The sequence below is a fragment of the Macaca fascicularis genome, chromosome 18, assembly GCF_037993035.2.
Source record: "Macaca fascicularis isolate 582-1 chromosome 18, T2T-MFA8v1.1".
Taxonomy (NCBI): Eukaryota; Metazoa; Chordata; class Mammalia; order Primates; family Cercopithecidae; genus Macaca; species Macaca fascicularis.
This window is the reverse complement of record NC_088392.1, coordinates 46,667,501-46,679,747: the sequence shown is the minus strand read 5'-3', so window position 1 is coordinate 46,679,747 and position 12,247 is coordinate 46,667,501. Positions and strand designations below refer to the sequence as shown.

The following is a 12,247-nucleotide window of genomic DNA, read 5'->3' as shown; positions in this document are numbered from 1 at the left end:
GCAGTTAGATGTACCTTTTTTTTTTTTTTTTTTTTTTTTTTTTTGAGATGGAGTCTTGCTCCTTTGCCCAGGCTGGAGTGCAGTGGTGCAGTCTTGGCTAACTGCAACCTCTGCCTCACAAGTTCAAGCCATTCTCCTTCTTCAGCCTCCACAGTAGCTGGGATTACAGGCGTGCATCACCATGCCCAGCTAATTTTTGAATTTTTAGTAGAGATGAGTTTCGCCATGTTGGCCAGGCTGGTCTGGGACTCCTGACCTCAAATGATCTACCCACCTCGGCCTCCCAAAGTGCTGGGATTACAGGACTGAGCCTCTGTGCCCAGCCTGTACTTCTTTAAAGTGGGAAATGAGACAGCCAGGAAAGGATCACTGGCAAAACTCCAACTGACCTGAGCACTGGGGTAGTCACAGAATTTCACATTATTCGCAGTGGGGATGAACCAGGCCCCTCCTCTTCCTGTGTGGAACCTGGAATCTCAACTGCAATGCAGGAAGTCCAACAGTTGGGACTCTGGCTTTATGGAGGGTCCCTGTTTCCCCCTTTTCTTCCTTTTCACCCAATAAACCCTGCCCTGCTCATACTTCAAATTGTCTGTGAGCCTAAATTTTTATGGCCATAAGACAAGGACACTATATTTAGCTGAAATAAGGAAAATTCCTGAAACACTACCACTTCAGATGTCAATTATAAGCTCCAGGTTCTGGCTTGTGCTTTCAACTGACAGGTTATAAATTGGGTTCTCACTACCTCCTCCTTGGGCTTGGTTAATTTACTAGAACAGTTCAGAAGACTCAGGGAAACACTTTATTTACTTTTTTTCATGTTTTCCAAAATTGATGGAAAATATCAAGCCATAGATTAAAAAAAATTACTATGGACCTTAAGTAGGAAAATCACATCTAAGCATATGATAACAAAACTGTCATATGACAGAGAAAAAGAGAACATTTAAAAATGACAGTGGTGGAGTGAGGGAACATTACCTTCAGCGTAAAAACAAGGAGAGTTGGCTGGGCGCGGTAGCTCACGCCTGTAATCCCAGCACTTTGGGAGGCCAAGACGGGTGGATAACGAGGTCGGGAGATCGAGACCATCCTGGCTAACACGGTGAAACCCCGTCTCTACTAAAATACAAAAAAAAAAAAAAAAAAAAAATTAGCCGGGCCTGGTGGCGGGCGCCTGTGGTCCCAGCTACTCGGGAGGCTGAGGCAGGAGAATGGTGTGAACCTGGGAGGCGGAGCTTGCAGTGAGCCGAGATCACGCCACTACACTCCAGCCTGGGCAACAGTGCGAGACTGCATCTCAAAAAAAAAAAAAAAAAAACAAGGAGAGTTACAGTTGAGTTCTCAACAAAAACAGTGGAAGCAAGAAGCAACAGTATAATATTTTAAAGTGCTAAAAGTGGGCCAGGTGTGGGGACTCACACCTGTAATCCCAGCAGTTTGAGAGGCTGAGGAAGGATAAGTTTGATACCAGCCTGAGCAACAAAACAAGACCCCATCCACAAAATAAATAAAAATGAAAAATAAAATGCTAAAAGTACATAACTATTAACCTTGAATTCTATACGAATTACAGATATCTTTGAAATGTGAAGGAGATTAATTCTCTAAAGTCTAGGAGAAACTTGGAAAACTGGGAAATACAAAATACTATACCTTTATAAAATCTGCTGTTTTTGTGTCTGTCTCTATGTCTATATGTGTCATGTGTATGTGATATTTCATTACCAAATCATGTAATAGAGCTCTAATCAATTGGCTTAAGGAAAAATTGAGTGCTTAAATCAAATGTTTTATCCGAAAAATAAAAGTTAGCTCAAATGCCTTTTGGTTCATGTGACTTTGGTAATCTTTGGTGATTAAAACTAGCTTCACAATTCTCTTCAGTAAATTTAAAATCTTAAGGTCATGTCATTTTAAATGAAGAAATTATAGGGTTTTTACTAGATATTAGGGTTACTAAGAGAATAGTAGCTAATACATGTAGACAAAAGAAAGTCAAAGGATTCATTCTAGGAAGGTAAAAATGTTTGAATCGTTTTTAACAAATAGGGTAAAAAAATTGATAGGGGTGAAGCTAAGAGGAAAAATAAAAGGGGAAAGTCCTTTTCCTTTCTCAGCAGGGTGGTAATCTAGATTGTTTGAACTCCAAAATCTGAGACAGTTTTTTGTCAATTTACAATGTTTATATGCCAAAGTTATGGAGATGCACCCATGACACAACCTCAGGAGATCCTGACTACATGTGCCCAAGGTGATCAGAGCATATCTTGGTTTTATACATTTTAGGGAGACATGAGACATCAATCAACATGTGTAAGATGAACACTGGTTTGCTCTAGAAAGGTAGGAAAACTCAAAGCAAAAGCGGAACAACTCAAAGCAGGGAGGGGCCTTCCAGGTCATAGGTGGATAAAAGACAAATGGTTGCATTCTTTTGAGTTTCTGATTAGCCTTTCCAAAGGAGGCAATCAGATATGTATTAATCTCAGTGAGCAGAGGGATGACTTTGAATAGAATGGGAGGCAGGTTTGCCCTAAGCAGTTCCCAGCTTGTCTTTTCCCTTTGACTTAGTGATGTGGGGGCCCCGAGTTTTATTTTCCTTTCACAACTGTTATTGAGAAATAGAATGAATAAATAGAAATTAAAAGGGTTAAAACAGAAGTCTTAATACAACATTATTGAGAGTTGGGTGAACCAAACTCTCCTACTGGTTCCCCAATATTAAAGGTACCCAAATCAGTTTTCTATATTTACCCCAGTTTGGAGAAATTTATGAAAAGTTGGAAGGCAAAGATCCCAATTGTTTTAATTTAATTTAATTTAATTTAATGTAACTTAATTTAGGAGAGCTAAGTAATTAAACATGAGGCCAAAGTACGTAAGAAAGTGGCAGTCTTTTATTGCAAATATGCACACTCTGGGGCGAAGTTCTCTGGTCCTCAGGTGTGGGGGGCCAGGGAAGTCACGCCCGGCGCTCTCGGGTGATGTTCTCCGGTCCACAAATGCGGGGGCTGAAGAAGTCACACTGGCTCCTGCCAGTGGCAGACTTTTATGCATTGGTACTGGAAGGGGGAGGGCAGTGGGCAGGATAAGGGCGTGATAGGGGCATCTCCATAGGCGTGGCCGGGTAAGATTTGATCTCTTCGGATTGACATCACCTGGCGCATGCTCAGTTGATCTGCATCTTCCCGCGCGCGGGAAAGTTGGTGAGGAAGAACCTGGAAGCAACATGGATTATGCCTTCTTGTTAACCTTCCTCCATCTTGTCCTTTCTCCTTCACCCAAACAGTCCACCTCTTATTGATTATAAGAATTTAGGGTGCTGTGGTCTGTCTGGCTGCCTCCTGCTGTTAAGGGGCGTAGTTAGGGTCTGAGGTTGGCAGTTGGGTGTAGGGATGCAGGAGCATTTGGTTGAAGGTGACTCGGGTGATCTCTTGAACCTTGGCTCGGAGAAATTTTATTAGAATGGGAGCAAGACATAACATAAGGCAGAGGATTAGTATGGGAATTAGGAATGGAAGCATCTGCTGTACTACAGGCAGTAGCCATACCGGTGGTCCGGGGGTTAAGGGGGCATTAAATTGTTGAAGCTAGGGAAACCCCGATAATTAAGGGAAGAAAAACAGCCCGCTTTTGGATGTTATTGCTGGAGTTGAGCTGGGAAGCTAGTTCAGACAATTCTCCTTCACTATACAGGGTTAAGCTAGGCACTAAAGATACCGGAATGCAAAGGGACTGGGTGATGGAGGTATGGTTAAGAGTTTTAGATAGAGTTTGGTTACACCAAAAGTAGCCTCCAACAGGGGCCGTCTGGGTCCTGCTGGGAGCTTATGTGCAATTACACCATGAAGAGTTTGGCGTAGAGTAGCAAAAAGGAATCTCTGTCTCACTCTGTCTCTCTTCATCTCTGTCTCTGTTCATCTCTGTATCTCTTCATCTATCTCTCTCTGTCTCTCTTCATCTCTGTCTCTCCTCATCTCTGTCTCTATCTCTGTCCCTCTCCATCTGTCTGTCTCTCTTCATCTCTGTCTCTCCCTATCTCTGTCTTTCTCCATCTCTATCTCTTCATCTCTGTCTCTGTCTGTATCTCTTTGTCTCCGTCTCCCCACCTCCCGCTCACCAAGGCTGCTCCCCTCACCAACTCCCCTACCTCCTGGTTTCTCCCTATCTCTGGCTCAACAGGGACTGAGTGCCGCAGAGGCCCTTGGGGAGGTCTGGGCTTTCTACTGCCTTCTGGTTACAGCCTCTCCTTCCCTGTATCTGTCCTTCATCCTGGCCTAATGAGTCCACATTTTATTTAGGGAGAGGGCAGAGTGACAACCCTGGGGGGGGGGGGGACAATCTGCAGTGCCCTGCATGACTGAGTGTATCTGGTTGTCTGTAGGCCAGGTTTAGAATCTCCATACAAAGTTAGGATTAGTAGGAGTAACTAGGGGAATTAGAGTGAACCATAATAATGATGACAAAGGTGTAGAGAGTAAGTTCAACATTGCCGAAATCACAAAGGGCACCCTGCCAAGCTAGGTCTTGTATGAGAGTAAAAAGTTGGGAAACCTACTGGTTGGGGGATGGGTCGGGAAGGAGGGTGTCTATGAGGTTTATGAGGGAAAAGTCAGTTAAGTTAAGATGAAGAATGGTGAGGAAGCGGGAAAATTTGAGGAGGGTGTTGATCCTTGAGTAGAACCTGGTCACCTGGAGAAAGGGAAGGGGAATAGATGTTTTCAGTTAGGTTAAGATGTCTCGTCCCAAGAGGGGGTGGGACAAGAGGGTATGATGAGGAAAGAGTGGGCAAAGAATGCATAGTCCAGGCAGTAATTTAACACTGGGGTCTGGCGAGGGTTAGACGGTTTACCGTCTACCCCAACTACTGAGATAGTGGATGGCTGGCTAGGACCTCCATAGGTTGGCAAAGCAGAATATAATTATAAAATAGAATAGGTAGCCTCCGTATTGACGAGAAAAGAAATTGGCTTACCCGCTATCTGTAGAGTTACCCTAGGCTCGGTAAGGGTGACCGGGGTCTCCAAGTGTGGGCACCGTCAGTCGTCGTCCAGGTGTAGGAGCTGGAAGGAGCCTTCCGGCCTTTGAGGAGAGGCACCACGTTGAGGCGCAATGCCTGCCCTGCTGGCGGGGCAATCAGACTTCCAATGTCCTTCCTGTTGGCAGGTTGGGCACGGTGTGGTAGGCAGGTGAGGATTTGGACACTGTTTTGCCTAATGCCCAGTTGTGCCACACTTAAGGCATGGACGAGACGGAGTGGCCAGCTTGGCCTGGGGACACTGGTTTGCCTAGTGTCCTGGGTCTCCGCATTTATAGCAGGAGCCCTTGGGAGACTTGCTCTGTGTCTTCCCTGCCGGCAGAATGGGCAACGCAGGTTGGAGGGCAGCCACTAGAGCTTGCGCTTGAAGCACAGCCCTTCTTTTCTCCTTGTCTAGCTCTGTAGCCTCAGCTGCTTCTTCTCTGGAGTTAAAAACTTTGAAGGCCAATTTTCCTGTATGGGAGTCTGAGGCCCATCTTCAACCTTTTTTGTTTTCGAATATCTGAGGCTGACTGGGAGATAAAATAGGAGGCTAGGACAGCTGCCCCAGCTGGGGAAGTGGGCTAGCTGGGTAAATTGGGCCAGTGCCTCTGTAAGGCGATTTAGGAAGGAAGCCGGGTTCTCATCTGGGTGTTGGATAATTTCCTTTAATTTATTAAAATTGACCACTTTGTTAGAGGCTGCCTGCATACCGGCTGAGACATTGAATCATAATGTCCTTCCTACAGCAGCCAGGCTGCTGCGGTTGGTAATCTTAATCTGGTTCTATGGACGGGACAGCCACCTTTCCTAACAGGACGGTGGCGTTGGTTAAATGCCATTGATCTGCGTGTGGCCTGGCGGCTGCGAGAATGCACTCTCTTTCCTCTGGGTTAAGAGTGGAAGTAAGAATGACATGTAAGTCATGCCAGGTAAGGTTATATGCCTGGCCTAGGTATCGAAACTTTTTGGAATATTAGGTGGGGTTGTCTAAGAAGTCGCCAAGTCGTTCTTCAGTTTTGGAAAGGTCAGCCAGGGAAAAGGGGACGTGGACTCCAACCACGCCTTCGGCTCCGGCAACTTCTGGGGGGGGCGGGCGGCCAACAAACTAGCAGGGGAGGTTGGAACAGACTGACCAGTAAGGTATGTTAAGACAGGCTGACTGGTAGAGGGCTGACTAATGGGGGCCGCTACCGCGGTCTTGGAGCGAGTGTGGACGGAAATGCGAGAGGTAAGAGGAGTGGCTGAGGGAGGAGTGTCGGGCGGGGTGGTGGGAGCTCCATAGGGAGGGGTGAGAGGAGTGGCTGAAGGAGGAGCGTTGGGAGGGGTGGTAGGAAGTCCATAGGAAGGGGGGTTGGAAAGTCGGGAGTGAGGTCGCCTGCCGTCAGCCCCATCTGAAATGGAGGTGGAGTCCTCCTCAGTTGCTGAGGTGGGGGCCAAGGGCCGGGTTTAGGGGTTTAGGCTAACAAGACCTGGGCCATTTAACACCAGGCGCACAGGTCTGGACGAGAGCGCAAGTCCTAAAAGCCTTGAACAGAGATAATTTCTGACCACTTTCTGAGCCTCTGGCAGAAATTAGAGAGATCTAATAGAATGTTATAGTCAAGTGTGCCGTCTGGTGGCCATTGAGATTGGTTGTCTAATTTATACTGCGGCCATGCCACAGTGGAGAGGTTTCGAGTGTGAGGTTCCCATTGTTTAACCACCAGAAATGGAAACCGACCTCACGCAGTGGCAAAGCGTCCTTTGCCGCAGCTAGAGACCGGGGGCTCCTGGAGCCACTAACGGAGAATTGAGGAACTTCAAGACGGACGTCTCCGGGTTGAAGACCTCACTGCGCCACAGGGTGGCTACGTCCTTGGGCGTAGGTACGACTCCAGGCCAAGGACACGGAAACGGACGGAGATGGTTAACAAAGGGGAGTACTCACCGAAGGAGAAATTCTCAGAGCGGCACCAGTGGGAGGCTGGAACACTTGTTCGGTGTTCGTGGCTGGTTGGGTTGGGAGCCGGTTCGCTGCGGAGAAGGTTCGTTAGGCCCCTAGGGGATGTTGAGGAAGGGTCTCCTCCTGGGTCGGGTTTCGGTGCCAACTGTTTTAATTTAATTTAATTTAATGTAACTTAATTTAGGAGAGCTAAGTAATTAAACATGAGGCCAAAGTACGTAAGAAAGTGGCAGTCTTTTATTGCAAATATGCACACACTCTTGGGCGAAGTTCTCTGGTCCTCAGGTGTGGGGGGCCAGGGAAGTCGCGCCCGGTGCTCTCAGGTGATGTTCTCCGGTCCACAAATGCGGGGGCCGAAGAAGTCACACTGGCTCCTGCCAGTGGCAGACTTTTATGCATTGGTACTGGAAGGGGGAGGGCAGTGGGCAGGATAAGTGCGTGATAGGGGCGTCTCCGTAGGCGTGGCCGGGTAAGATTTGATCTCTTCGGATTGACATCACCTGGCGCATGCTCAGTTGATCTGCATCTTCCCGCGCGCGGGAAAGTTGGTGAGGAAGAACCCGGAAGCAACATGGATTATGCCTTCTTGTTCACCTTCCTCCATCTTGTCCTTTCTCCTTCACCCAAACACCAATGAGAATAGCTGACCAACAATTGCCTAGGGGCAATGTTGAGGCTGGTAAGTAAAGATAAGAGTGAAAAAAAAGGTTAATCCTTTGGCTTAACACCCTGCTGGAAACCCAAAGTCTTTTTCACAAGAGAGGATAAAATGATTTGGGTGTGGAATAAAGTTCCTGGTACCTAAACATTAAAAATGTAAAGATTGATAGGGTTATGAAAGTTGAAATGTTTAAACAGACTTTACATAAAGTAGTTGTGACTCCTTTATTTAAATGTTTTAAGAAAATTAATATTGTATCTAACTGGGGTGTTCCCCCTACATAGTACTGTAAAAGAGAAGGCATATAAATCTGCCCTTGGAGCAAAATGAATTGGACACGCTAAATGGGAACTAGTAAGATTTTCCTGAGCCCATAGACTGTAGAATAGATGCTGGAGTGCTGGTTGGGACAAATCCTCCACCTGACAGCCCTTTGCAGAATGTTTACTGGGGCATCTGGCAAAAGCCTGTGAGTATCTTCCAGTGATGACTACTGGAACTTTGGACTAGAACATTTCCATCTGGGGGGCATTTACTGCCTTGCTATGGGATGTTAACTGATGCTGCCCCTAAGGCAATGGAAATAGCAGTGCCCAAAAGAGTTTCATGATAAAATAGAAATGGTATATATAGGATTATTCTACTTAGAGAGTGTATTTCCTCATGAGAAAATACTCATGAGGCTAGAGCCTCTTTTTCCCTTCGGACTGACTTTGGGACTGTGTAAGAAACTGCTGAATTCTACAATACCTAATGAACAGCTTTCACCTGACTGATAAAGAGAGGCTTGACTTGTGGATGGCAGTTCCAGTATGAATGGATAACATCCTATTTGGAGGGATGCTACTCTGATTGAAGAAGAGTCCAGAAAACCATCTTTGTTTGGAGCTATTTATAGCTTAGAGTTGGGTAAAGTGTATTTTTGTGAGCAAATTGATCTTTCTCTCTACATGAGTTCTCCAAAATTTGAAAACTATTCATGAGTATTTTTATTTTGTGGCAATATAGCTATTTGTATAACTTCAGTAAGAATCTTTTTGTTTTTTTTTTTGTTTGTTTTTTGTTTTTTTTAATAGGACACCATTGAAGACACTGGTTATTTTACCAAGTCTTTGACTGAAAAGACATATTTGCAGATATGACCAGGTAAGGAATTAAGGTTGACTCTATAAAGCCATCAAAAATCCTATTGGAAAGACTGGCCTAGTATCTTGTCTAAATGGTTCCCTTACAAGGCTTCTGACCCATGGTGAGTAAAGAATGTTACTTTCTAACAGGCCCAGACACCTCAAGATATTTTAGGACTTTGAAAAGAGATAAATTAGTACAGTTATTACAAGCATAGTCTAATGGCGAATCCTTGACTTGTCTTGTCTTCTGGCTTTGAGGCTTTGAAGAAGTCAAGTCCAAAATTTCCTATATAAGTTCCAGCAAAGCCAATGTAAAAAGGAGCCTATATAGCTAATCACTATACTTGCTACACTTTATGTAAATAATCAGGCCAAGTAATAATGAAACTAAAATTTATTTTGCAGATAAGTTGATGCTGTTATGATTTATCCATGGTAAATTAGAGAAACTGAAGAAAGAAAGATTTATATTCTAGCTCTGATCATTTTTATCTTTTTTGAGTTTTTATTTTTTGCCTACTGTTTGGGCTATTTCCTGGATATAAGAGGTCTGAAAAAGAGCTAGGTTTTAATTTTATCATGCTTCTTAATGGATGGCATACAAACTATCTTTTGATCGTAATCTTTGTGTGCATTATGTATCTACTGTTCAAATGATCAATGTTATGCATCTTTTGTTGTTTTACTTCTGTGAAAATGAAGTCATGATATTCTGAAGACTAGAAGTGATTCAACAGCCTGTGAATTTTCCTTATTTTGGAATCTCACTGTGTGAGATCGCCAAGTAAAAAGGGTTCCCCAGAGTATCTCCATTCGGCCTGCACACAGGGAGGACAGGGGGAGCATCAAGATGTTCACGCTGTTTACTGAGGGGAGAATCCTGGCCCCTCCTGTTCCACGGTAGTAGGATTTGAGGTGGAGAGACTGTTAGCAGGACTCCCATCTCGCTTTGTTGTGTTGTTCTACCTTTTTCCTTTTTTCCCAATAAATTTTGTCCCCCTCACCCTTCAAAGCATCTGTGAGCCTAATCTTTCCCTGGTCTTGTGAGAAGAACCTGAATTTTTTATGTTTTGGAGCCCAACATGGGGCTTGTAAAAGGGTGAATGAGATGCAAACCAAAAAAATATTTTTCTCTTTTACTTCTAAGTCTCTTTTCCCTTGGACTTCTTCTGAGGGTAGAGCAACTCCCGTTGCTCCTGGGGGTCAGGAATATCAGCCTTGATCCAACTCAGCCTTTCCATGGCCTTTTTGTTCCTTTTATCAGGATGCACAGCAGCAGCTCCCCATCACCTTTCACTCCCTGCAAGGGTTGGAATGCATGGCCCAAGGCCCCCACTTGGCTGGATAGCATTCCCCACCAGACACCCAGGAGTCTCCCCAACACCTGACCAGGGAATCCAGCTCCATTGCACAGTAATTAAGCTGTTCTCCCTAGTGGAGGAACCACTTGCATAAGAATAAGAGGTTATTGCCCCAGACATCCATTTCTCTTCCCTGTCAGCAGGTAAGTTTTAAACAAGGTTGTTTTCTTTTCTCCTTTTGGAAGAAGTTTTGTTGGGCCAGGAATGATGGAGATTAGTTTATATTTTCTGTAGAGTTTTAATTGTTAGAAAGGAATTGTGAGGTTGGTCTTAAGCTGTAGTCAATCTGGTGTGCTTCATATGTATTTCTTTATGGTCCATAGCAAACTTTGCTGCAGGACTCTATCTTGTTTTATGTCCTTGGGATAATAGTCTGTAACCCCATGGCTAGGCTTTGTTTAGCTTCTGTGAGGCCCAGATTCATCCTGGCTTGGGGAATGAGTCCTTTCTGGTTTGACATCTGCATGACCTTTTGCTATTTGTTTATTCCCCTCCCCTCCATGAACCACTTTGGATTTTCTTTTCTCTAAGCCTTTAGTAAAATTTGAAAGCCAGAAATATTGGCCACTTGGCATGGCTAAAGTCAGATAATAAGGGGGTTAAAAGAACTTTTTTAAGAAGTACTCAGCTTAATTAAAATGTGGATATCCAAGTTATAGTTATATTTATAAGGCCTTTATATTTTCCTTTCCTTTTACCTTGCTTTGCTGGAAAAAGTGTTTTTTTTTTTTTTCTTCAGTCAACTGAGTTATTTTTCTCGATTTTGCCTTGTCACTTTTAATGCACACATGAGAGGGGAGAAACCTCTGGTTTCCTAATGGAACCCCAGGAATTAAATGCAGATAGGTTTGTCACCCCATGACAGAAGATCTTATGGGTTTTCGTCTGCCGGTCTGTGTACTTATATATGTGTTGTTTATGTGATGTTTGTCAAATGAACTCTAATTAATTTGTCCTAAAGGAAGATAAGTGCATGGATCAAACATTTTTTAAAGGGAAGATAAAATCTGTGGTACTTTTTGGTTCATGTGACTTTAATCTTTATGAAATAAAAAGAGTCTTAAAGATCATTGGTAAAATGCAGATGTCATCAAAATATAAATAAGTGTACTAAATATGCAGGTCAGATGCAAGGTTTACTAAGTGTTTTAAGGTTTTAAAGTGCGTTTTGGTTTTTGATAATTGTTCAATTTGGTAAGACCTGGGGACATATGGGATTAACCACACCCTTAGTTATGATGGAAGGAGTCAAAACTTGGCTGCACCTACCACATAATCAAAACAACTTACTAATTAAAGTTAAAAGTTGCTAAAAGTTACCATTATGACATGTAATTGAGACTACTGGAAATAGATTTACATGAGAGATATGTAATAACAGTCAAATTTTTTTTTTTTTTTTTTTTTTTTTTAGACAGAATCTCACTCTGTCACCCAGGCTGGAGTGCTGTGTTGCGATCTTGTCTCACTGCAACCTCTGCCTCCCAGGTTCAAGCAATTTTCCTGCCTCAGCCTCCTGAGTAGCTCCGGGGCCTGTTAGAAAGTGAAATTCTTTACTGATCACAGGTCAGGAACCCTGCACGAGGACTGTGTAGAAAAGGGTATAAGGCCAGTTGCTCCAAGGGGCTTTTATCGGTTCTTCAAGTTGAGCTTGACTCCTTAAAGGGAAGTGTACCCTTCCAGTCAAAGCCTTGGTAAAACAACCAGTTTCTCTAATTGCATCCTGTTGAAAAATGAAATGTATTCTTTTTGCACTGATGCAAACAATTGTATTTCCATAAGTTAAGAATACTCACAGATAGTTTCAAAATTCTAGAAGAAGCAGGCAGGGAGAAGCAAACATGCTCCAGATTTTTATCTTGGGGCCTTAAGAGGAGAGGATCACTCAACTCACAGGTATTAGAGGACACAAACCCAATCTTGGGCTTGGCTTTAAAAGGTCTTATCTGAGATTCATTGTGGAACAGATTTCCATTAAAGACAATCCAAAAGGCATATGTAGAAATAGTTATTTTTGCTGTGCTTTATGCAAATAATCAATGGATGTATAAACTAAAGTCTATTTTGCAAACAACACAGTCCTATAATGATTTTTTTTTAACAAAAATGAGACTAGAGAGAAAAATT

General features: G+C 43.7%; 1 protein-coding gene across 2 annotated transcripts in view; it reads right to left on the bottom strand.

Annotated features, from left to right (window-relative positions):
* RIT2 (Ras like without CAAX 2) overlaps positions 1 to 7,334 on the bottom strand; it is a 436,154-nt gene extending 428,820 nt beyond the window's left edge. Inside the window, exons 1-3 of one of the 2 annotated variants that reach the window (XR_012427134.1) lie at positions 6,954 to 7,334; positions 4,982 to 5,162; positions 3,048 to 3,224 (exon numbers count right to left, since the gene is read on the bottom strand). The gene's annotated coding sequence lies outside the window, so the exon portion shown is untranslated. Of the gene's footprint in view, positions 1 to 3,047; positions 3,225 to 4,981; positions 5,163 to 6,953 lie in introns of those variants that run through there. The other variant, XM_065533894.1, reaches the window with a different exon arrangement.
* Between the last annotated feature and the right edge of the window lie 4,913 nt (positions 7,335 to 12,247).